The sequence below is a fragment of the Serinus canaria genome, chromosome 3 (assembly GCF_022539315.1).
Source record: "Serinus canaria isolate serCan28SL12 chromosome 3, serCan2020, whole genome shotgun sequence".
Lineage (NCBI taxonomy): Eukaryota > Metazoa > Chordata > Aves > Passeriformes > Fringillidae > Serinus > Serinus canaria.
In genome coordinates, this window is record NC_066316.1 from 75,180,226 (window position 1) to 75,207,182 (window position 26,957).

The 26,957-nt window shown below is 35.0% G+C and overlaps 1 long non-coding RNA gene across 3 annotated transcripts in view; it reads right to left on the reverse strand.

Moving 5' to 3' along the window:
• The window catches only part of LOC127059382 (uncharacterized), a 37,675-nt gene that overhangs the window by 4,502 nt on the left and 6,216 nt on the right, over positions 1-26,957 (reverse strand). The window contains exons 2-4 of one of the 3 annotated variants that reach the window (XR_007777114.1): positions 14,214-14,299; positions 12,238-12,386; positions 389-473 (exon numbers count right to left, since the gene is read on the reverse strand). This is a non-coding gene — a long non-coding RNA (uncharacterized LOC127059382). Of the gene's footprint in view, positions 1-388; positions 474-12,237; positions 12,387-14,213; positions 14,300-22,463; positions 22,508-26,957 lie in introns of those variants that run through there. The other 2 variants (XR_007777116.1, XR_007777115.1) reach the window with 2 other exon arrangements.

Sequence of the window (26,957 nt, forward strand, 5' to 3'; positions counted from 1 at the left end):
ACATTTTCAAATATGGAACTGTTGAATTCTTCTTCTAGAGTTTCTTTCTTGTGAAGAAAAGCCTGATATTATACAGACAACGAACTATACTTCAATAGCACACTTTTGATGTCCATTGGAGAAGTAACTAAACAAAAGTCCTCCTGATGTCCATTTGCCCTCCTCTAGCTGGGTCTCTCCTAAGGATGTGGTTTCTTGGCCTTTCCATTCCACCACAAGCTAACAGCCTCTTCTCAAAGCAGGTGAAAGACAACCAAAAAAAAAAAGTTCTGAGACTTTTAAATAGGATTTGAGTAAAATTTTGACTGTCTAATTAACTCTGTTGTGTTGTGCCTTAAAAACACTAAGACTTTGGAGGAAAGAAAGTGAAATGGAAAACATTACCAACCTACTTAATGATCAGCTAGTTTCTGCAAATCCTTCTTCAGTTGTGACAGTTTTTCCCATTAGTGATGTGCAGTAGAATAAAACACCTGAATCAGAGAGGAGAAAAGAGAGAACAGGAGCATTAAATTTCCAAATGAAACAAGTTTTCTATAGGAGAAATCATATGGTTTTTTAAACAGCTCAGGATACTAGAGAGAAACTAATGTGGCAATGGGCCAATTATATCTTGTGTTTAAGGTTAGTCATAACAACTGAAATGGCACATAAATCTTACATGGTCAGGGAATTCCTGATGTTTGTCTTCATTGTAGAGTGTTATTTGCTGATATAACTGAGCAAACATCTTTGTATATCACTAGAAGTATGGTAGGTATTGCTGTCCTAAGCTGCAATCTGCAATGTAGTTAAATCACATGACAGAAGACATGTTGCAAAAGTTTCATGCTTCTGCCATGTGTGAAGCAGCCGCCTGAAGTCTGAACCATGCAAGAGTTTCTATACAGCTGTCTCATTGTGACCTGCCTTATTCTTGATATCTGAGTATGAAGAAATCTTAATTCTAATAACCATTCTTTTTCTTTGCTTTTTATTCATGGTTGAGTTCTACTGTTTTCTCTAGGGCAGAAGAAACCTTTTTCTTTTCCCAGAACACAGGAATAGATAAAATATTAATTCAGTGCCTGACTTCCCTGCTCAACTGAAGTGTATATCAGTTCACTACAGTTAGAAAGGAATATAGTCCTGCAGCTTGAAACAGCAGTGCTTTCCCAGGAACCCTCAAGAACAAAGTGGTTTTTTCAATGTCCATTAAAAGGTGAGTCCTAAGATCTATGCTTCATTTCACTTTTATTTTTCAAATCTGGAAACACAATTCTGTAATTATGCTTTTTACTTGAACAATACCTGTAAATATTTGAATGAGCTAAATAATAAAATCTTTATCTTTATATTACCTCTGAACACTAAATACTGATAGCTCTAATTTTAATGTGACAAGCATTAACCCATTATTAATAATTATGATAATTTAATAAGAATTATTTTTATAATAATAATGTAAATAATGATAGAAAATTTGAAATGCTTATAACTCTACATCTAAAAGTAGGCCAGCAGTTCAGAGCCCCTTGATATTCCTTGAAGACAGATTCATTGGACATTCATTATCAGATCTTTGCAACAATCCATTTTTCTCTCTCCTTAAACTTCAAGAAATAAGGAACAATAGTAGGTAACTCTCTTCCCACCTATCACACTGACTGAAATAAAGTCTATTGTGATCTTGTCTTTCCTTCAAATCAGAGAGAATAATACAACTCATTTCTTTTCTTTTTTTTTCTTTTCTTTTTTTTTACTGCAATCAATCCATCTTTGAGAAAATGTTCTGAATTGTAATTGTCACTTGCAACTTACTTTTTGCATAGATAATGACCAGGGTTTGTGAATCTTTGGTGTCCTAGGGGCAACACATCCAAATCTTATGGCCACTAAACAATTAAATTATGCTTTGAGAAAGTAAAAGAAGGGGGGAGCTGAAGGAGTAACTTTTAGAGGAAATTGGCAATGACTTTTTATCTCATCATTGGAGAACGTCAGGCCTGCAGTTGAGTCTCAGTGATGCTCAGGATAGAGCAAATGCTCTCCAGCCTTGCTCCTAATCTGCTGGTTTATGCCTCTGCATGCAAACTCATGAGCTGTACTTAGCCAGGCAGTATAAGCCTGCCATCCTCTTGATAGATTCCATCTGGTTAGGAGCTACATTATCCAGTGAAGATGCTGAATTTCTTATCAGAGGAGAATGCAGTTTGGCATTCAGATCTCAGGTGAGCTGATAGAGATTGAAAGTTATAAAGTGTGAGTAACACAAAAATTATCTGGGTGTCATTAGGAAACACTGAACAAAGAAACCCTATTCTACTGTCATACTGTTACAAGGTAAAAGAACATTTAGCTAAATTAAAGCTATTCCTTGCCCTTGACAATTGAGAACTTTTGTCCTGACACCAGCTGGTCACCAGCTGATATCCTGGTACAGAAAGAGAGATTGGTTTCATTTTTGTGCAATTTTGAGTCTTATAAAAGAACAATCTGATTTCATGATTGTATTGAAAACTCTGCTACATATTATGTGTGAGTTCCTTGGGTTGCTTAACTCTTACAAGAATAACAATGGCAGTTTTAAAAGAGTTGTTTTTAACTGTCAGGTTAACATCCATCACCTATTTCATAGAAATAATACTAGAATATCTGGTATAGATACTGGGTAGAGATACTTTTATTATCTCTCTCCTTTTTTTTGCTTTCGTTTTCTGGTCTGAAATCTCCTAAATTCTTAATCTCTAATTACAAAGAATAAACAAATAGCTCACTCACCTTTACCTGGTCATTGCTGTTCTATAGACCTTTCATACTCATGGAGATTTCAGGATTTCTGGAATGACAGAATCAAAACCCAAAAAAGTCTCCAGGCCTCCACTCTGCAATAATGCCTAAGTCTTCCCCATAGGGCCCCACTACATAAAGTTTTCCTCATAATGCAATGTTTCCAGAACTTATTGTACCTATGTAAAATCAATGTGTCATTATTTAGACCTCATGTTTTCTACCTGCAATTAGAAATTCATTAAATTATTAGCTTTCATTTTGTGATTATTGATACACAGGAATGACAGTCTTAATGTGTATAGCTTTTCATTATTCTTATTTTTACCTGAAGTTTGGAATAAAATATGGGAAAAATAGGATAAAAACTTAAGCTATTTCATGCATCCTGATTCTGTTGATTTTGGCTTAAAAATGTTGCCTGCTGGTCTGGACAAGGTACTAAGTCTCAAAAGCAGCCAGCTGGCTGGATATCTTAAGGGACTAAATCTCATTGACATAAGTGTTTTCTTTCTGAAGACAAGACTAGCAGACTATTATGACAACAGATAAAAAGACTGAAATATTTTAAATGAAGCAAAATCCAGCTGATCTGAGTCAAAGACATTTTTTCCTCCCTTCTACTCTCCCTGTATGAAATGTGAGTAGTATGATTTTTTGGGAGACTCCAGGGTTTTGAATTAACAGAATTTATTGCCACAAGTAGTGGGAAAGGTACGAGGTTGCAAGGCTTCTGGACTTCCTGTCACTTTTTGAAGAATTCAGGCTAATGAAATCTGTACTAGCATAGATGCTATTATAATGTTAGTACCTGCAAGCATTGATAAAGTACCTTAGAGTCCCCTCACATTTATGGTGGAAACAAAAAAAGTCATTTCCATGCAGAAATTACAAGGGAAGTATAAAATGAGAAAGTTAAAAGAGAAGGAAAAAAGAAAAAAAAAATATTTGGTAATCTATCTTACCTGTTTCATGTGTTAATAGCATATAACATCAATTTATCTTTTCATTTGGGATTGCCTCATTCCCTGCCATGGTTCTCAAAAGGAATTCATCTGAGAGCCCATAACATGGGCTATTAAGATACAGAGACTTGTGTGAACCCTCCACATGCATCTGAATCACCCCAGCTCTCTGGCGGTCATAGCAGAATTGTATGTGACAAATAACTTGGTGCTAACTGGGACCTACTTAGTCTGATAAATTAGATGTATTTAATACACTTGCCTTAGGGAACAAATGAAAGATAATGTGCTTTCAGTGTTTTTGAAAATAATTCCAGTTCTCAAAACTTTGACAGAACAATTTTCTTCCAATTTTTCCGGCAGCTGAATATTTTTTCTCATGGTTCTCGTTGAAGAGATCTTGGTGGGAACAAGAAAGAACAGATTTATACCTCAGCAATAATGTGAGGGTGTAATCTTCTTGGAAGAAGAACGGATGAGCAATAAGCATTTGAATCTAGTCTACTTGATTTTTTTCCTGATAAACACCTTGTTGGCATGCACAGACAATTGCTGGGCAGAGAAAGAAAAGAGAGAAAAAACAAAAGAAAACTAAACCCCCAGACTTTAATCTCAAAGGCCTCACAGTCCTGTTAATATTCATGCCCAGCTCAGCATAAACCAAAGGGGCTGCCAGCACTGGCATTATTCCTAATGTGGTAGATCAAGGAAGAGCCACTTTGACCAAGACTACTTCAGAGCTTTCATTATAATCTCCCTTGAAATGGGAAAGCATCCTCAATTCCACCTCAATGTACCAGATCACTCAATTTATCTGCATGTTTGCAGTTGAGATTTAGTTGTATAGATTTAGAGCTGTAGTTATTCTAGACACTACCCTTAGAATTTTGGGCATTCAGAGACCCTTATCGTCTTTTCTCCATAAGTTTTATGACATTGATTTAAACAAAAAGGACTGAAAATAAAGCTCAGTGGCAAGCAAACTGGATTTTTTTCTATTTTTTGTCCTGTGGTAAAAAAAGTAATTAAACCCAGAATTCTTTCATTGTCCTCCAAGACTCTGTCTCAAATCACTTGGAGAAATTTCAGTGTGTCAAGTATTGCCAGACAAGTTCAAAAACAAAATGAAAGCAGATTTTCCAGATGAAATCTGAAAGCTTAGTCCTGAAAACTTTTTTACCAGTAGTTTTAATCCATCCTTTTCTCTCATTCAAAGATTATTACTGATACATCAACAGATTGTAAAGTGACAGTCTCCTGATAAGTGTAAAAACATTCTGTACAATACCACTCTCTCAGTATATTTGAATTAGCTGCAAGCATCTTTCTCCTAAGCAGACTTCATAAATTACCAAAATACTTATGTGGTAAACAGCTCTGTTGTGTTTTTAGGAAGAGATGGGGATGAGTCTTTTACCATGACATGAACATATAAATCTTTTGACTAAGCATGTCCTTTGTCTGAGATAATCTGACATGTCAGGTAGTTCACATGAAAAGCATCATCAGATGGAAACATTTCTTAGATTTTAACATATCTGCAAGTGTTACTTCAACAGTCACAATTTCATGGGCTGAGTCTTGTGTGTTTCCACCAGCCAGAACAATTTAAGTGCACCTTCAGCTGAGAGAAAGGCGGTAGGCAGCACTACCATGTTGAAAACCTATGAGATGGAGGCCCTGAAGAAGAAAAAAATAAAATGAAAGAGTTGCTGTCATGTGTAAACTGTGTTGTGCTTATCTGAGATGATTTTAAGGCAGTTCTGTCTTTCAAACTTATATGAAATAAAATTGACTTCACTAGAATAGAAAAAACAGTGAAAAACATGTTGTAGAATCATAGAATCACAGAATGGTTTCTATTAAACATTTAAACTGTTTAAATAAAGTTATTAGCCCTTTATTGGAAAAGTCAAACATAACTTTTAATTGCTCCATCAAGATGTCTTTCATTCATCTGAATTTTAAGGCAAACTTCTTTAGTGTCAAGACCACTGCACTATATTTTAAAATTTGTATTTTTAAACAATCCACCTTAATTCACGAGGAAATCCAGAATATTAGGGAGAAGATGAGGAAAAAAATGATTTTCACTAAACACATTTATTTTTTATGTGACAGAGCTACATTTATTTAGAGCCCGTGGCCCAGCCACTTGAACTCTTATAGATAGACCTTGACATTTATGAGCCAAAGAGGACAATTAACAACTCAATTGCTATAATAAATTAGCAATAAATGGAATTGTTATATTCTGCCTTTATATTATAGCCAATATTTTCAACTGCTCTGTTCCAACTAAAGTTCTGTAACATTTAAAGTAGATTTCTTTAGACCATAGTCACTGTTCATACTGCTGCTCTTACATGCCAAGCTGGCAATGTGAGGAAAAAATACAATAAAAAGTAAAATTAATTAAAAAAAAATTTAGCATACTAGTAATAACTGGCTAGTACTGCATGTGATGAAATGCATTATCTGTGCCCTTGGAAAATGTCACAGCTATGCAGACATTAATAACCTCATGCATGCTTCCTTATAACATACAATGCATCAAACAAATCAGAATGATTTTTCTGTGATAAAGCCAGCCATATAGTACCTAGAGGTAGTCAATTAAGCAATTAGACATGACAGTGAGTATATTGCACTAATTCATCTTGAGCCTGGTCATGAAAGGAGTTATCTCTCTCAAGATTTCTCCCACCCACTCCCAGGACTTTAAGTGGAAGATGAAGGTATTGAGCCCCCAATAATTTGCATTTTGATCTTTTCTATTCTCAGATAATTTCTCCAGTTTCCATTCAGTTCCTGGTTTTGAGTGTAGAATTATGAATTGTTTTCAGCAATAATCACTCTTCTTTATGTTTGGCTTGAGGTAAAACTATACATTTCACAAGTATAAATAAAGTTAGAAATATGACATATATATGCTTATGTCTGCATCTTTATAGCTACTAAAATACTTCTAGTTCCAAAGTAAGGGAGCAAAAACATATAAAAATAGGGTATGTATGTGTGAGACTGCTCACCTTTTTCTAAATAATGCTTTTTCCCAATTCTTATTGATACCTGCATATGTGCATTAATGACTTGATATGAGTGATTTACTTTGCCTTAAACCTAGAGTGAAAGGGTGTTGGACTCAATTTTGATAAAAGGCCTGTTTAGATAGCTTAAGGGCTAGAAAGATCTGTGGGAAATTGTCCACAGGAAGAAATGTATGAGTGGACGGAGCAAAACATAGCTGCAGAGCTATCCATCCACAATTTAATAAAACTGAGGCTGAATGAAATGTGAAGTTCCTTTTCTTTTCTCCTCTTTCCTTGCTGTAAATGTGAAGTCCACCTGCTTCTCAATGGAGATGGTTCTCAAGTCCTTTTGAGATCTGTGTTGTGTGATTCTGGACCTGCTAATGTCGTTTATATCACCTGGTGGACCTCAGATACCTGAGCTACTTGGCCATAGTGTGAGCGCTGGTTGGAAAGAACTGTGGATGGAATGACGTTTTCCCAAAATCCCTGAATACCATTTACCTATTCAAATGTCTGTAAAATCTTCAGTTCCTGCTCATTATTGATAATTTTCTCTACAAAGAGGATAACAAAGCAGACTGGAGAAATCTTATGGCGATGACAAGAACACCACAGAAAATATTTTTAGGTACTGTATTATGCATATTTTAAATACAGCATTCTCATTATATGACTAAGCAAAACTAACAAGTAGTTAATGACAGAGAAGACATAGATGTAGGAAGAAATATTTATTTAAGAAAATTACCAACTTACTTTAATGTGTGCACTTCAGAGTCATTATGTATTTAAAAGAAGTTCACTGAGTGAAAAAGTAAACATGACACCATGTGGGTAGTATAAGAACATGTATCCTTACAACACATTTTAAGAAAAGACAACCAAAATGTGATATGCATCTCATAGTCCAAGCCTAGAGAAAACTGAAAATTCAACTTCTGCAAAATAACAATAAAAATCTGTGTTTATTCCATGCTAAACTAAAATAGTTACATATGTGTTGGACATCTTAGGTAATCATTATGAAATGCTTCTGGAGGCAGGAATTGGATTCCCATTTACAGGAATGATTTGGCTATGTTCAGGTGTTCTTTGGAAAGTTTAGAAATCTAAAGAACCTTACCTAATCATTCCAATTTTCACTTCTCTTTACTGCATGTGCTGTAAAGAATTTTTTGGATAAATTCTCAAAGACGTCACAAAAAAAAAAAAAGTGTCATCAATGTTCCATTAATATTTTTATGAGTATTCATAGGTTTATGAAGTCAATTAAAAAACTTCCAGTTGGAAAAATATTACAGAAGTCCCTAGTAAATTTACCAGAAAACAAATGAATTGACATACTGTCAAGACGTGCTGCATCATACCACAGAAGACAGCTTTAATTACCAAAACCACTCAGTCAATAGGCAGAAGAATTTTGTTTCAGCCATTCAAATTTTGCTGGTTTTATGCCAGTAGGAAATACAGCCCAAGTCCCCATTCTATCTAAGTTTCTGCAGTAAATAGGGATATGTGGTATAAAAAGAGAATTACAAGTTCATTAGGCAATACTACCTTTACATCTCAAAGATCAAATAGTTGTAAGAAAGAGCTGCAGGCCATGCCTGAATGCTATCTTGCTTCTCTCCAGGCCCTGTAAGATCTTATTTTCTTTTGGTGCTGTACTGAACTGAAAAAAAAGACAAATCTCTTGCCACCGTTCTTTTCATGAGGAAAAAAAATAAAAAACAAAGGAAATTTCTAGTGCCACCTATTGGTGCAGTTTGAAAACAAGTAGCAAATTGGCTCACCACTTGTAAAATAGAATGTGGAGAATGTGACCTCTTGAGTATCGAAGGAGGAAATAAATCTGTTCACAGTGAATTCTTCTTTTTTTTTGTTTTTTATAAACAAGAATTTAAAATATTTTAAGAAAGGACAATCAGTTCTTAGTCACTTCTTAGCAGAAACATGTATCCTCTCCTGCTTTAGGAGGCATTAAGGAATAAAATAGAGTTAAAAATTAAGTTCTTTCATAAGTTCAGTTGAATTAAGCTAATACAGAACCAGAACAGCTGTTGATAAGAAGGGTGAAAGAAGAAGGAAAAGCCCTCAGGAATTATCAAAGAAAGTTGATCAACGGTGAAAGAATTAAAAGTAGTAAGCTGTCACATAGAGGTCAATATTGACTGTTTGGATTTCTTGCTGTGGGATGCTTCCTTGATTTCAGAAGGCATAGCCAACAAAATTGAAAGGAGTAGCAGAAATGAAGCCATCATTAGTATTTTACAGGTGTCTAATCCCCCCAGTGCACTCCTGTCCATCCTTTAAGACTCCAGCCTATTTCTTTTTCCTTGACACAACAAAACACAGCAGCTTCTGAGAGCAATTAATCTCAGCAGTCACTAACACCTTATCTTTGGAAGGAGCTCTCTTTCTCCATCCACCAGAGAAGACTAGAATGCTAGTTTGGACTGGATCATGTAACTTTTTGAGATGGCTAATGGTAGAAGAATCTGACTGCTGAGATGAGGATGCAAGTTTAATTAAACAACAACAACAACAACAACAACAACAACAAAACAAACAAAAACAAAACAAAACCAAACCAAACACAAGCAAACAAAAAATATGAAGTAACTGCCTACAGCACCCTAATTACATAAGGTATGTAAGTATATGTCTAGGTTAAAGAATGGGAAAAGCTTTAGCTAAGTCAATTAAATTGTTCATTCAAGATACTGGAAGGGAAAATTAAATATTTACAGCAAGCTTCACATTGTTTTCATTAAAATAATTTCAGATTGGGATAATTATCATTTTCCTGAAAACTGTCATGATATGTTATTCAATGGTTCCATAAAAAGTTAATAAAATATTTACTGAAGTCTCTTATTAGCCAAGAAAAAAATCATTAACCATTTGAAAAACTTTCTCTGATTTCTAGAAATACTGATTAAATTTTGAAGTGAAATTAATTATAAACAATATATCTGAAAAAAAATCTATGCTTTCACAGGATTTTATTTTTTTGCAACTGAAGCAACATTTTAATGGAGACATATGATACACTTGAATCATCCTTACTATTTATACTCTCGAAACTCAGCACTAGTAAATAATTCTACTGAATTGGGATTAGAACCTGAAGTTCTATATAAGAATTCATATCTGGAAAAAACCCCAGTGGTAAAGCCAATTAATAAGTATTTCACCCACTCAGCATAGGACAGACAACTGGGAATTCACACAAGTATGTTAGGAGTTTAAAGTCTGCTAAAAACTTTTATAAACTGGCTTTGTCCTTTGAGTGTCATTAAGATTTACCTGCTCCTAGTAAGCAGAGTTTATTTTGGTTAATTAAAATATCCTTGTCAGAAAAAGAGCAAATGAAAAAACACAACCAAGAGAGGAAAATTTAAAATAGAGAAGTTGAAGCAGCAGAACCCTGCAGGATAATGTGGACAGAGAACACATGCCAGAAAATCAAAGTGGAAAAGTAGGGAACAAGAGCCAGACTGCTAGAAAGAAGCAGGAGGGAGAGTAGCAGCCTGTTTTCTCTCCTGCTGCAGTCAGTAGGGAAAGTCCTGTTGACTCAAAAAGGAAAGATCAGACCATCTTTAGAGCATGTGTTTATTTTGCTGTCAAGTTGGTATTCATGCTTTTATGTAAGTCTAAGTCCATGACATAGTGCTCCCTTCATTTTATCTAGAATCTCCTCCTTTAAGTTCCTCTGAGCTTCTTTTTTTCTCCTCATGGATGCTAGCTCTGCTGAAGTCAGTTACACTGCTGCTTGTATATTTGATTAAAAGATAGTTGCCTGAGTTATTTGAAGTTCTGCTAGGAGAAAGACTTCATTGTTCAAGGGTTATTATTACTCTGTCTCACGCTCTATTTCTCTCTTTCTCTCCTAAGGTACTGCAGTGCCTATAATGAAGTGAATCCAAATGACTACTTTGAGACTGGCAAAGAACCTGACATGCACACAAAATATTCTTTTAACATTGGTCTGAACTAATCATCCAAAGGGATTTTCTATTTCATTTATGGGATTTGATTCTCCCATGAGTTTTTCTTCTAATGTGATTGTACTGATGCAAAATCAGAAGCACTGGTAAAAAGCACTGGCATGCTTTCAGTCTGCAGGACTTCATAAAAATTCTGGAGAGGCTGAACTAGCCTCTAGCTGATAATGAGGGCAGTCTGATGGAGTAATAGCAACACAGAAGGCATTAGCACCTGTAGGGCAAATTCCCTCCAGCTTCCCTTTTTTTTCACTATACAAATTCAAGAGGGTGTGGGCTTCCTTCGGCAGGTGGAAAGGAGGTAAAGACGTGTGACTGCCTGACACTTGAGTTTCCATTCCCTTTGTACTGATTTGATTACCCCAAGGAACTGGTAGGTTAAAGGCTCTGCTACAAAGTACTAAACCAGATGATGATATTTTGTCAGTAAAAGAAAGCTTAGGAATAGAGTCACACAATTTAAGGTTTTAATATAAACTTCAAAACTCAGGATGGTATTTAGAGTTTTCCTCTTTATTATTTCAGGTGTTTTTGGTTTTTTTTTTTTTTTTTTGGTTTTTTTTTGGTTTATTTGTTGTTTTTTTAACAAGTCCTCCAAAGAGAGAAATTGGCAGAGAAGCCTGAGCAGTGGTATCAGCAGATCCTGCCAATATTTCCTCTAGAATGTGTTTCACTTTTCTGCATGTTGTGATCAGTACTGTCTCCAACTTCCACGACTTGTCACGCAGTCTTTTCATCAGCCTTCCCCATCCTGATATTTTAATAGTTTTTTATAATTCTTTTTTGTTACTTTTTTTGTCCTCTCCCTGTCTTTTGACATGCCTTTACAATTAAATGTTTTTTTTTTAAATCGTTTCCAACAAATCAACAAAGTAACATGTTGTTTCAAGTGAACTTAGTGCTCTTTTTGATTGTTTTGACTTTCCTTCCCATTCCCCACAACCATTCACCAAGCAAGCTTCAGGCCTGGAACAATGAATCTTCTTCTGTACTGGATCACAAGCATGGACTTGAGCATGCTTTTGATAACAAATTGTGATTACAAATTCTATGTAGAATTATGCTTATATTTGAGAAAAGGCTTTTCAGCTATCTTGTACCTGTAGTTTTGAGTGTGTAACCTGACGTGTAGGCTTAATGTAAGGAAGGATAGGAGTGGAACAGCCTATAGCTTTGAGCTTTTGCTAGAACATTTTTCCCCATTGAAGTCATAACAAAAAATATATGAATAATCATACTGTAAATCTGAGCACAGATCTATCCCTGTCTAAGTCGTCTTAAGTTTTAAAGTGATTGAACATAGAGATGTGGGATTTCATCTGCTACTTAAAATGTCCTAAAGGTGAGATTTCTGACCATGTGCCCTATCTTTCCCATTTCACTGACATATAGGAGGAGTAGTGTAGATAACTGGAAGCAAACTATTACAAAAAATTCATGTGCTTTTGAAGGTACACTTACATGGAAGTATATGCCATGATATAAGCTATGTAGAAAAGACGAGTGAGTATTGGCTTCACATTGTTGTGCACCTGGACCACAAAGTGAAATTCACATCTCAGGAGGATGAAACAGCTTTGGGATTGCTGCAATAGTTAAAGAGCATTCACCTAAAAAAAAAAAAAAAAGGTTTTCAATATGAATGGCCTACTTAGGACACATAGATTAATAATACTTTGCTTCTAATTTAAGAGCAAGGAGGAATTTTCCTTCACTCCTTTCTTTGCCTCCCATAAAAATAATGATTAATAGTCTGGGGTTTTTACCAGGCAAATTACAGTTCTAGAAGTGCTCTAACGTGGACCATCCTCTGCAGGGACCTTAAGTCCAGGCTATTTAATTTTTGTGGTCAATGCCCACTCTGAATAGAGAGTATACGCATTTTTGGTATAGGCATTTTTCGCTGCTGCCGTTTGCTTCCAGATTCATAGAGTTCTAGGACAATACTAATAGCAGGTGTAGACTAAAACTGAGTCAAGACTAGATCTTTTTAATGTACAGAGAATTCATTTATAATAAATGGGGAAGAATTACTGGGGAATAATACATGGGTTTTTTTTAACTTTCTAATAGTTTTCCCAATGAATGTTCGATTCCTTCTACATACATCAGAATAATGGTGGCATAGTACTCCTCCCTATAATAAATGGATACACTCTTCTACTCAAATTTCCAACCTACCAAATCACAAACTACTCCTTTTTTTGAAAATTTGTGTTTCAAAAACATCGAAAGACAAAAATCCTGTGGGAAAATTATACCTCATTCCATAACTTCTTTTGTCACTAAATAAAACCTTAAATCTGTTCAGTGCCTTTATAAGGAGCTTTGCTTCTCAGATCCTTTAAACCCACCCACTTCCTCTCCATATACTATTGTCATCCCCTTTGAGGTTTGTTTCCTTGTTTGTCCTTTTCAAATGCTAGCATTTCTAAAAAAGGATCTTTCAAAGACATTGTACTCAAGCCTTGATGGAAAAGAATCTTCTCATCGATACAGCTGCCCATGCCTCTTTCACTCTTTTTGAAAAGGAATCTAAAAAGTAACAAATATTAAGCTACTAGAATGGACTTTTCTTCAAAGCATCTTCTTTGTTTCCCTCCAACAGTTTAAAAAGAGGGTGATCTTCTCCAGGAAAGTGATTCCTCCCACTGAAGCTGACAGGAGTTCTGGTTTTAAACCAGGTGGAAGTAGAAGTTGGCATAGACTGGTTTGTACAGCTCAAGGATGTATTGTATAACTATACAACACAAGAAAGATTTATTAAAAGCTTCATGGGAAACAACAGGAAAATTATGATTTTTTTTTTATAGTTTAAAAATGGAAATAATTTCATGCATGTATGCCACCCACTTTACTGTAGGTAAATGCCCCAAACTTCCATGTATATGCTTGCAGTCCATACAACGGATTTGTAGCTCAGGTAAAGCAGTGTAAATCAAGAGTAACTTCATTAAGGTAATTAAGTTAGTATACCAGTATAAGCCCAGAAGAAGAGTGTGAAGATTGAAACTCTGTAATTGCATTTGTTTCTAGAACAGATAGAGCATCATCAATATTTAAAAGGACACTGTCCAATAAATTAATACCAAATGAAACACTGCAAAAAAAAATTTTTACAAGATATAAATCAGTGTAAACCTCTTTTAATTACAATTTTTATTTATTAAACTTTGCCTTAAAATCTAGAGGCTCAAAAACTATAATAACTAGCACAATCTGACATTGACAGATTCTCCAGCTCATAAAAAACTGAAGCCAAGAAAATTCAAGAAAATTAATTTAATAAATGAGTGAAAAGGCAAAGAATTTGAAATTTATTCTGTTTTTTTCCTTATCTGGATTATTAAAATCTCTTCATGGTCTTAATATTAAAAAATTCATTTAACCAGGAAGTTTTGAAGTTTCAAGTAGGATTTATATAAACTTGGACTGACCTTATACCCGTCTTTGGATTCCTTGTAAGTTTACCCTAAAGGATTTGAGTGTCCAAGGTTAAAAATAAATGGATCAGGAAATAACCCTATAGAGAGAGTAAATGATAAAAAAGAGATCACTGAAATAGCATGCTATTCCAAACTGCTGTTACTGAAATAGATGTGGATGTCTGATTAACCAGGGAACACCAAATTATTTTCTGCAAAATGTTTAACTCTAATAAGTCAGATTGCTTGTTCAACATAAAAAGACAGTCCAGAACTTCTTTAGTTGAGAAAATACATTTTTTTCCTTGTGAATTATGAGATTAGGGCAATTTATACTTCACACATTTTCTGCTTTTTACTTTCATTTATTTCTAAACTGATTGTGAGTTCCTTATTTCTCAAGAAAATACTTAACAAGGAAATTAGGGAATTTATGAGATTTATCTCAAATTAATTAAATAATCAGAAATATTATCATTGCTTACTATGATTTTTACCAGAATCTTAATAATTTCTACCATATGCTTAAAAAATACCAGCCCAGTTTGGAATTCTAATGTTTGATATCTTTAGATCATTGACTGGCAAATGTTTTGAACCTTCCATTTTTTAAAGCCTCCCTCTTTCTGAATATTTGCTTTTCCTTGAGTAGTCATTGATGCAATTTTATGTCACCCTTTTCAGTCCCTAGTTCATAAGCTATTTCTCATTCTGTTTTAGATGAGTGATTCATTTCTAATAACCTTGCTAGATAATAATAGACATTAGTTTTTATCCCAGATTCCAGATTAAGGGATCAAACTAAGGAGAAATTTTGGATTAAGGGATAAATTAAGGACTAGTTACTTGAGCAATTAAATCAGCGAGTTAGCAAAATATGTGGATTTACTTGCTTTGGAGCTTGGACTTATTTCAAGACTAAAGGTGAATGGGTTAAAGGAAGGGAAATATTATCTTTGTGTTTTCTTAACCCCTGGATTTATTAGAAAGATAACCTGCCATTGGAGAAAATTTAAAGTAACATCATGACATTCTAATTTGCACCATCTGTTGATAATTGCCAATTCCCTAACATGTCAAATGTGAAAGGCTGAGGGGATGGAACTAAGATGGATATGCTTTGTGCATGCCAATCAGTTTTCTTTGTAACAGGGGGGAAACTACAGCATCTGAAAAAGAACCTGCTTCAGGATAATAACAAAAATAGCAGCATGAACTACTAAATTGTCACAAAACAAGGTGGAGAAAGGAACATCTGTCTCCCCATAATTTGTTACAGCAGCCACAGACTATTTCTGTGATTGTACTTTTCCTCAAGGATGATATTTAACGGAACACAGCCCATGAAAACAATACATGATTTTTCTTAGTCCTAAAAATATTTCCTTGAGTATACAAGTTTAACTCTGCTCTTAAAGGATGTGCTTGGACAGCCAAGAATCTCTTCTAGAATCAGCATAACTGGAATTGATGCTATAAAGGTTGTACTTATTTATAAGACTTCCCTACTACCAATCTCTGCTGCTAAACAGATGGATCCAGATGAATCAGTCAGGTAAAATGATACAGCTTTTAAGTGCAACAACATTATGAGGATCCCTGTAAATTCAGGTGTATTTTTTGTCTTCGTGTTATTTTCTCAGCCTGTGAACAGACACTGAAGAGGTCTGTAATTCCAGATGTTACTTTTCCTCAGCTGGAGAGTATAGTATTAAAGCCCAGAAAGTGTAATAGCTCCCACAAACACTTCCTAATCTGTTTTAAATATAAATCATCTGGGTTATTCTGAAGAGTTCAAATAGGAAGCACCCCCATCCTTCTTTCAATTTGCACAATTGAGAGGGTAGGACCTCTGAAGAGTGAGCACTAAGGAGCATGTTTGGGCCATTCTGCTTGTAAGAACAAACTTTAATCTTCTCTCTGTTCATCCTAATCCTATACTCTGAACAGCAGGGGCAGCTAGTATGACTACTAATGCTATAAAAAAAAAATCTTTTGAAGAATATTTTTTCCCGCCACAAGTTTTGACATTATCTAAAGGAACTCAAATTTAGTTCCCCTAAACAAGTGAGATAGTTCTTCCATATACCTGTGGCTTTTCTTAGTTTTTAAAAGTGGTATATTAGACTTAAAAGGAAAGAAACATAGAGAATTTCCTTCTTTAAAAAAAAAAAGATTCTTTGGATCTTTTCTGTTCCCTGTGTTCATACATGTAAATTTTTCTTTCTATGCATGAACATATATAAAGATTCTACGTATATTGCAGAGAATTAGACTGATGAAATTAATTTAGAAAAGAAAAAAAGATATTTGCTAAAATTGGCTTTTATATTTCTGTATGATCAACAAAATAATAGGAAAAAGAAAATCTTTGATTCTCATGTATCTACTTTTCTTGTTCTATATCTGTAGGAGGAACTCTGTTTTAGAAAATCTTCACAACTGATATCATGTAAATATAGTAAGAAATGTGTAAACTAAAGAAAAATAATCATATTACAGCTAAAAAGAGTCTTTTACTGGGAAAGATATGAAAACCTTTCTCATATCTGAAGACAGGGAATATGAAAGCAACTACTGACAGTAGAAGGTGAAAGAAAATATATTGTTTCTGTTTACTTACTTACCCTTGGTGGAGTTGAAATTGTTTCAAGATTTAAGAGTTTTTGTTAGAATTGAACTTATTTAAATCTGTTTGCTCTGCTACTGCTCTTTTTATAGCATCTCTAACATTAGTTTCCTCTTAAGTAACTGTTTGCTGATGCACAATAGACCACCAGCTAATCCCACAAAGAACAAAGAAAGATATTGTATAATCAATATTCAGGTAGAGATTTATTGATTCTCAGTTTTTTGTTCCTGCCATTGACTAGAGCAACTGCACGACATCTGCAGCCAGACCACTAAAATTATGATAATCTCAGAGTTAACCAGGGATGGGTTCATGCTATATTTAGAGAACAAACTTTCAGGAAGACGTCATGATGTTCTTCAAAATACTATAAACTCATTTATATGGGCACATTCTCCTCTTAATATCGCCACAAAATGAATGAGTAAGGAGGAATTTAAATTAAGGTCTTACATATTTTACTAATATAGGTTGTGTCAATGTACTCTTCCACTTGTACCAAATACCAGAATTTTTTCCAACTAGAAAAACTGCATTGTTACATTTGTGGATTCCTCTCTGTCTCTCTGAAAACAGCAGTACTTACTTTATAAATGCAGGAGTTGGATGTGTACACTACTTCAGCAGCCAGTCACCCAATCAGCATGAAGCTCTGAATGTTTCAATGATTTTGCATAAGTAGTTATAGTAGAAACTGTTTGGTTATTCACAAAAAAATCCCAGTGATCATCTATTTCTTGTCTCTTATTCAATTTGCATTATAAATAGAGGTGAATGAAGAGATTGTTGTTAAGGTTCTCATATTTGAGTGGTCTACTGCTGAAAAAATACAAGAATCAGAGAGTGAAACCAACTAGTCCATAGCATTCAGGAACTTGAATGGAAACAGTATCCAGATTTTATTTAAACCAAAGGAGAAAAATAATCTGAATCATATAAGGAACCCAAAAGTGTAGGAAAACAAATCTTTCACTGTTTATGTTCCAAATCTAACTGCGTAAATAATTAACATAGAAAAATATGGGAATGAAAACAGGTCAAATACAAACAGAAAATAGAATATATAGGTACAAACTGAAATTTAAAAAAAAAAGAATAAACAGGGAAGGTTTACACTTCTATGCTTCCTATCCATTGCTTGTGAATCAAGCCATAGAAATTGCTTCAATCTCATAAATTAAAAGATTAAGAATAGATGAGTCAGTGGTAGTATGCAACAAGATTAGGAAGATATCTATTTAAATTAATATTTTCCTCATTTTTCTGTGATGATGATGATGATGATGATGATGATGATTATGATGAAAACACTGGTAAGGTGATGAGTGTGTGAATAGGGGTTATTATCCATTATAATGGATATTACTGCAACTGGGATAGATCCAAAATATGAGGATCTTACAATATTCAAAGTTGAGGAACAAAGCCCTTTTTTTTCCAAGATTCGGAGCAAAATGAAACATAGAATTACAGACTTCACAGCAAGATTTTGTAGTATTTTTTTTTATTATTATTTCCTGAGTTGTTTCATATCAGTGGAGAATAGAAGATAAGGTGGGAAAAGGTGGGCAGAATGACAACCCATTAGTCTGATAAATAATAATATTCAAGGCTTCTTCTGAAAGGCATTTTGAAAGAAAGAAAAAGATATTGCCAGTCTAACCTGATAGAATGCATTGAAGAATGATTGATTTTCTAGATGGGAAAAGAGAACAGATCTTATCAGTCTGATACCACACAGGAATTGTTAGTTAAGAAGAGGAGAAAAAAGGGATTAATCTGGGAATTATAAAGTGGAGAAGGGACTAAAGGAGGGGTGACAATAGGAGTAAAGAACAGGAATGAGCTCAAGTAGAGAGAGGTTACAACTGCAGTTCCTCAGTGATTGGTCTCTTGAGTGGTTTCGTTAATGTTTTTTTTAATAACCTTGAAAGGAATTTGATACTGAGTTAAATGAAATATGTAACTTGTTAGGAAAATTGGGATATCACGCAGAAAGAATTGGATGATCCTGAGTACTGGAAAAATAGGAGCAGAATGAAATTCAATAGTAAGAAATGGATGGTTGTGCATTTAGGAATTATTAATAACATTTTTTTTTCAGTAAATCAGAAATTCATTATTTGGAAACAACTGAGGAAGAAAATCTGTCTCTACATGTCACAGACCACTATGTACCATCACGACAGTATGACCATGAAAAAGAAAAATGTGATCCTACAAAGTGTCATTTGATGTGTTTTCAGAGAATACAGACAGGAATCAATGACATTGTACAAGGCAAAAGTGAAATGTTGTGAAAAACAATTCTGATCAAATACATTCAAAAAAAGATGTATTGAAACTTGAATAGGTTGGAGAAAGGTGCATAAGATCAGTAGTAAACCTTTTCACAAAAATAAAAAAAATGTTATTGGGTATTTATTATTTTGATCATAAAAAAGAAGGTCAAGAAGGACTTAAAACATATGCAAGGCATGAACACCAAAAAAACCAAAATATTTACTCTTTAAGTGATAATGGTGATTTAGGATTTAAACAAAACAAAAGGCAATTAGCCAGGTCATGAATAGACATAGACAAGAACAGAGAATAAGATTTCTGACTTAAGAACAATGGTTGATCTACAGAAAGAACACAACCCCAAAAAATCTGACCTATTTTTAAAGTGGAATTTGTTTAATTTATTAAAAGTATTATGTGTAATATCAGAAACTGAACCACATTTAAAAAATTAATTTTATCCTAGTCCTATGTTCCTGTGTTTGCTGACTTACCAGTGAGACAGACTTATCTCCAGCTAATGTAAATCAAAATGACAGATTTCAGCCCTTGGTCGTACTGCCAGAGGAAATCCTTAATCAACATCAGCAGCACATGGTATACAACTTTTTGTTGAATTAGATATTGCATGTTAGTTGGAGTTGGAAATCTTTGTTATGTTAGGATATTTCCAATTTTTATTTATATAATTTTTAAAAAACAAAGGCTTTTATTTGTCTGCATTTAGTGTCATTGTGCTATTGTATGTCCCCTCCAGTTTTTAAAAGGTAGGTGTATAGGGTAGTAACTGGCATGACTGCAGGTCTGACGAGTCTGTCACAACATGCTGTTTCAGGACTTTCCAGGCACTCCAGTTAGAGCTATGCATGACCCTTTGGGAAGGTAGGAACCATCTGTTTCTAATGGGATAAAGCTTCTGTTTCTAACCCTGCAGGGCTGCAAGATATTGAACTTACAGTCTCTTTTACATTTAAGGCAGAGTGCATTTAGAGAGGAAGTGTGGGAGAAAGACGGAAACAATTCTCTGGCAGTTATTGCTTGAAGTGACTGAGTTCAAGAATGGCAGAAATAATCAATGAAGAAATGATACAATGCAGGAGAGAATAAAACATTATATTAGCCTAATATATTACAGTCCTCCAAAATCAGGACATAGATAACTCATGACATGTTTACCACTCATAGAGCTAATTTAACAGTCTATTCAGTAGAAGAAAACTGTTTTTCAACTTTGTGAATTCATGGGGACAGTGTGACAAAACATTCAGCTATTTGTAGGTAGTTAGATCATGAGGACTGAAAAAGATAAGCTTAACTTGGTAAAGTTTTCAAAGGAAAAAGCTGACTGTGTAAAAACCCAGTAGGATGTCTATTAACTAGGGAATGAAATTAAGTGAGTCAAACCAAAAAGGTAAAGCAAAGCAATGTAAAATGCTATTCCCCTCTATTGATGCTTCAGTACAAACAGAAGAGGAATTCAGCTGCCCAATAGAGTTGATGAAGGACTACTTCTCTAAAAAATTTGATTAATTAGTTCTTGCTGGGGGATGTTTCAGAGCAACCTGAATTCCCTGCATGCACAGTAGTGTGAGATGATGTCTCTTGGAGAGGGATATGCTGTACGCTTCACTTCAGATCCTGCAGCAGGTGAGAGAGCATTTGCTGGCAATGTTCTACACACTACTAATATTCTATATTGGCAACATACAGACAAAAAGATGCCTCCTTCCATCATGTCATCCTGAAATTAGGATTTATGTCTCCTCACCTATTTTCCTCAGAATTCAGGAACAAACGGGGAAATGTGAATTGCTGTCATCATTTGTGATCCCTCTTGCTCACAGCTGCCTTTGCCAAAGTGCTGGCCCTTAATACCAAAAATTAGCAGTAAGGGCAGCCTTAAAAGATAAAGCAGAACACCAGTCTCAGAGTAGGGACAATGATTTCATTTTAATTTCGTTCCTTTCTTACCAGATAAAAACCAGCCTTCCTTTGCTCTTGCCCCATGACTTTTAACTGCTTGATTGTAAACAAGCTGAGTGTTACAAAACTTCACAGACCTGAGAGTTTGGGCACTTTGTCAGCGTGTAGCTGTTCTGTTCCCTCTTGCTGAGTAGCCTAGGACCTGGAACAGGATTCTACCACTAGTCTATATCAGCCCTTTACAGAAGAAAAAAATAAATCCCAATCAACAGACAGGATGCCAGAGTATGCTAAATATAATCTCATAGTTCATATTTGTCAAGCTTCTCTAAAGTCTTTGACAGAGTTTGGGTGTCTATTTGCACTGCCTGGTGTGAATGCAATTCATCTGTCTGGGCAATTAAAATTAAGCACCCAGGGGGCTTTAATCTAAGAATGAAAATACTGTGTTTAAATGCCTTAGGAATTACACTATTTCAAAAAGTACAAGAGTATTGGATTTCTTTTAGGTACTATGATGGATTTAAGGCAGAGTGTATCTCACCATGAATTCCTAGACTTGGATTTTCAAAAAAACTGCAAAAAGGTACACACTACAAATGGATTTTAAAAGTAGGTTGACAGGTTGCATGTTTCTTGCATATTAATGAAGTCCTGTAAATAAGCTTTATTCACGACGGAAATAACAGAATCCTATTTAACATAACTTTCTGTTTTATTAAGAAAAATATAATATTGTGTATCTTTACTTCTGTACACATACATATGAATAATAATACACTTTTACAACACAAGTTTAAGAGCCAAATGACCTATATAGTTTATTTACTATGCAGTTAAGAGAAATCCACTTTAATAACTTCTATTTTTAAATACAAGGCAACAAGGAATAGACTAATGGGGCCTAATACTATGAAAAGAAAATTAACGATACGTGTGGAGATAATACTTCACAGCAAAAGCCAGTAGGAGACTATTCTGAATTAGAAGCCTGAGTTCTGTGAAGGCTCAATGATACAAGTGAATGCAGTATAATATTAGCAGATAGTTACAGTTTGCAGAACTGTGAAAATTCTGTTTTCTAATAGGATGTTATAGACAGATATTGAAAAGCTCACCCAAACACCTTTGGTCCTGCTGCAACCCCTGAGATAATCATCTTCCCCAAACATCAAAACAATAATATGAAAGGTTACAAGAACAACAAAATTGTTTGAAATGTCGAATTCCTGCACTAAATGAAATTAAAAGAGCCTATTCTAGTAGGTCCCAACCTTGTAAAGAGTTCACATTCCTATGTTTAGCTGTGTGAATAGTCATATTGATTTCATATTCAAAACTCTTCATGGGATTAAGGTTTAAATTGGGGTCAGATGTCTCTGGTCACTTCTGTTGCCCTTCTTGAACCCCAAGGTAATACTCACATGCTCAAAATTAGAAGTTTGGAAGGTCAGGGTCTCAGTCTGGAAACAACAAAAGTAAAAGCAGATACAAGAGAGAAGTAATTTTTCATGGTACAATGATTAAAAAAAATGAATCAAAAAAGCTTCTGGAAACAACAAAAGTAAAAGCAGATACAAGAGAGAAGTAATTTTTCATGGTACAATGATTTAAAAAAATGAATCAAAAAAGCTTCTTTTTATATCCAGTTATGAAGGTGGTTACAACGATTTTCATACAAATCTTGGTGAATAGTCCCTCAAGAACATATTTCCTGATACCAGTTTGGATTCTGTCTCATAAGATTTAGAAAAGGAAATAAGGATAGGCTTGCAGCAGAGATTTGCATGCTAGTCTTCAGGCATATGACTACCTAATAAGTTTAATAACTCCAAATTCTATGCAGTAGACGAAGATGTATATGTTTCACATGTCCAATGTAATCAGGGCACCTAAAAGAGGACACAAAGCCAAAATGAAGTGGCTAGGACTCTGGAAGCCTGAACTACTCTAATTGCTTTTCTTGCTTTTTTCTACACTGTTGGGTAGGATTTTGAGTTCTCTCCTTACCCCAGCTCTGGTGTTGGTCCTTTCTTGGCCTTATGAAGGTCCTTCAGTGCATTGATCTTTTATTGTCTGATTTGCTGTAGAAATATTAAGGTCATGCAAGAAAGTGTCCAACAAGTACCAGAACCTTTCAAAGGAAATCATAGGAATGTCTGACCACGTGGAAGAAAATGAAGCGCACAATTTTCCAGTTATAGACTTGGAATATCACAAGACTGTTGAAGAGCTCTCTTTCATCAGAAACTCCTAAAAGATATACTCACCAAGGACATAAGAATCACTATTGCTGATATCTGTTCAGCTTTCAGAAATATCCACAGGTCTTGGATTAAGCATCAGTATTAAGATTGGTGTCTTTAATATAGATGTTTTCCCTCCTCTGCCTTCTTTAGCTCATCTAAAGTACTCACAATACAGCAAAGAATATATATAATTCCCACTCCCTGTTTTCCTTTTTCCTTCCTCCTTTACTAAAGCAGTATAAACAATCGTCAACTATGCAAATGGAAACCACCTGGTTAAAGAGGGGGGGACACTTACATTTCTATCTGATGGAGCTGTTTCACTGTTTCTGGATCGTTTATACTCCCTTGAGAATGGGATGATCCCACATTCAAGGTGAGTGCTCTAACTGGCAGGCTGGCAAATTGTTCTGCTCTACCTCTGTCTCCTCTGTTATTCAATTATTTCCTGGTAAATGAGACAGAAGAGGCTGAGAAATTCCCATCCTGGAATACCTTCTCAGTGGTACCCCCAGGCAGCTTGGGTTCAGTCAGAAGAAAATTCAAAATTTAGCTCCCTCACATATCATCAACTACTGAATTGCCCCTTCAACATTACAGCAGCTTTGCCTTTCTTACAGTCTGGCTACATTGTGGATCTAGCCAGGTAAAACTGTTCTGGAAATACTTGTTTTATTAATCAAGCTAGGATTTAAGCAGGATCTTGGCGCATCACTCTTTAAAGCTAAAAGAATTAAACTATTGTGCATGACAGGATTAAATGGCTAGGAGAACTTCACTAATGGGAATTTAGGTGTTCAAGGGCTTTAACATTGGCTCCTGCACTAAGTCATGAGGTGGAGGGCTGTGAAACACAGTAGTGCTATAGAGAAAGGTGTGCTTTACCACTCAGGAATGAAATCCTTGTAGTGTGCATCAATGTTTTATCTGGACAGCAACCCCCTGTCTCAGGAATATAATTATTAAAACACAATATTGCATCCTATTTTTTGTCAAATTATACTTACTAATTAAATAGATACGACAGGTTTGACTGAGTTCAGCTTGCAATTTTCTCTATCTAGTATACATACAAGAACTACTTCAATGGCTCAGACTATAAAACAATCCCTGATCCATACTTACAGAGAAAATTTCTTTGTGCGTGTGGCAATTCAGAATCATTGGGATTACTTTCTCTTTCCCTGAGGAGTTTTACTGAAAGTTCTACCATGTTTCTTCTGTTATACTTTTGAAATTACTATCCCCATGTGGATGCATTACTTTCCCTATTATGAGCTAACAAAGAAACAGGCAAAGAAATTGTAAGTTATGGTTTAAAAAATGAACTGAGAATTTAAGGACATAATCAGCAGACTTGGATTTTGGTAAGGTGCTTGTCTATTCATTTTATTGACATTCAAATAAACACCAAATACATGTAATTGAGAAACAAAGATTTCTGGGGACCTCATGAAAAGTAAACACAGAAGTCATGTAAGCACTTTAAAAAATCTCACTGCACAGATGGGATTCATCCCTCTTAGTGCAGCTATGTAAGAGCTAGCCTAGTCTAAGAAATCTGTCAAGTCTCCTTTTCTAATCATTGAAGAGTAAGAAGGTAACTTTTTTCATTTCTAAGTCTCCATGGAAGGGGAGGAGAATTCCAAGAAGTCTAATTTTTATCTGATCCCTCTTAGATAAGTCCTACATTTGACTTTCTATAACACTCAATTCTTGTCAAGATTAAGAGGATGGATGTTTTCTGACTTGTTAAAAACTAATGACCAAAACTCAAGTGTGTTTAATTCACTTCAACTTCCTTCCTCAATCCAGACTCCCACTGGTACAAACTCTTGACACACTGGCCATTGTGATAAATCACTCAAAAGTCTGTCAAGTTTAGGATGATTATTGTAGAAAGTGGAGAGTCCACACTTGTTAAAAGTTCAAAGATGCTTAAGCTGACATTCCCAATTTTCTATGGGTTTTTTTACCAATGTATAACAAGGTCAATGGTGTATATAGAGTAAGACAACATTTAAAAGTAAAAAAGTCAACATTGGTTTTCATTAATGTATTATTTTACATTTAAGAAAACTGCATACATGATGCATATAATGCTAATTTTTTGCTGTGTTTTTAAAACATATTTTTCTCAAAGCATTCTTCCAAATTTTTCAGCCCAAAGCAAAATAACAGCCTACATATACAGACTGATAATCAAAAATATTTACAGGTGCTCCTCATCATATTCATGCATTGGTTAAAAGCATCCTTTAAAGCATTTCTAAAGCTTTGTAACCAGTGCAAATACTTAGTAATAAGTATATTTGTATAGCACAAAACATTCTCTGGCACTTTGTAATAGCTTTTTCAATCTGTATTTCCTTTGTGCTCACAGCTTCACAGCACTGTTATTTGTGTATATGGTTATATCTGAATCTGGATGCAGCTGTGTGCAGGATTCAGCTGACAGTGGCACAAAATGTATCCTTTCCAGATTCAGCTGTGAGAGAAAGAAGCTCAGATTTCTTTAGCAGCTTCCCCAGCCCAAGTCAAAAGAGACTCAGATGCAGTCAATGAGGTGACTTTGCATTCCCTGTAGTCTAAGTAATATATTTAGCATAGGACTGAAAATCTGTATGAGCTGAGCCACTGGAATCAGGTAGCAGAGGATCCAGGAATGAGAAAATCTGGGGATAAAAATTAATGTTATCTGTCTGTTTCAGGTATGTTCATTTAGTTCATGTGGAAGCAAAGCAGCTCTATTCTTTTTGCTATTTTTAACAACCTCATGGTTGCCTACACTTGTGTTATATTCATATTTCTTATTTACAGTCTCAGCAAACCTTAAATAAGATCAGACTTTGTTTCTCATAGAAAACCCTGATCTGACCTGGAAAAAATAAATCAAAAAAGAAAAAAAAGCACTTTCTTTTTATGCATTAATGTTATTAATTATTATTGCTATTTCCTGTCAAATCCCATCTTGCTGGTTTCTTTCACCCTGACTGAGTTTCCTCCCCACCCTTGCTGAACTGCCTGCTGGCTGCCTATCACAGGCAGGCTGAAACACCTGGGTGCTCGTCCTGCACAGCTGTACACACGCCACTGCCCAGCCGTCTGCAGAGCAGCCCATATGGCCATTTCTGCCGTGGAGTGGGCTGACAGGCAGCTTCATCCGAGAGGGAATTTTTGTTCTATAATTAGAAAACATTGCTTTAGGATTGGTTACAATAAGAGCACTTTCAAGCCTCTGCCCCAAGCCCAACCTTTATCCCAAGTTCAAGGATATTTTCTTTACTGATTTGTTTGCAGGGAGTGGTTTTGTTTATTTTTTCAGTTTCTGTACCTTCCCCTGCCACCTGTGAGCCAAAGTGCCAAAATGCCATTAGAGTGGCTGGTTTTGCTATGTTTAATCTGAGTCTGCAAATAGAATCCATTGAAAATTCCATTTCAGAATTCGCTTTGTGAATTTAATTCTAGTCCAGAATTAGATAATAGGTAGGGATGTTGTTGTCTGAAGAGTCAAGAGGAAGAAAAAAAACCCCAAAAATTGTAACATCAATAATATGTGCAGTTTAGACGGCTCAGAAAAAACGTCAGGTATGAGACAATGACTTAACACCGAATCTAATACTCTCACTAGTTAGTGCAGTCTTCCCCTTTTGCCATTTTGTGTACAAT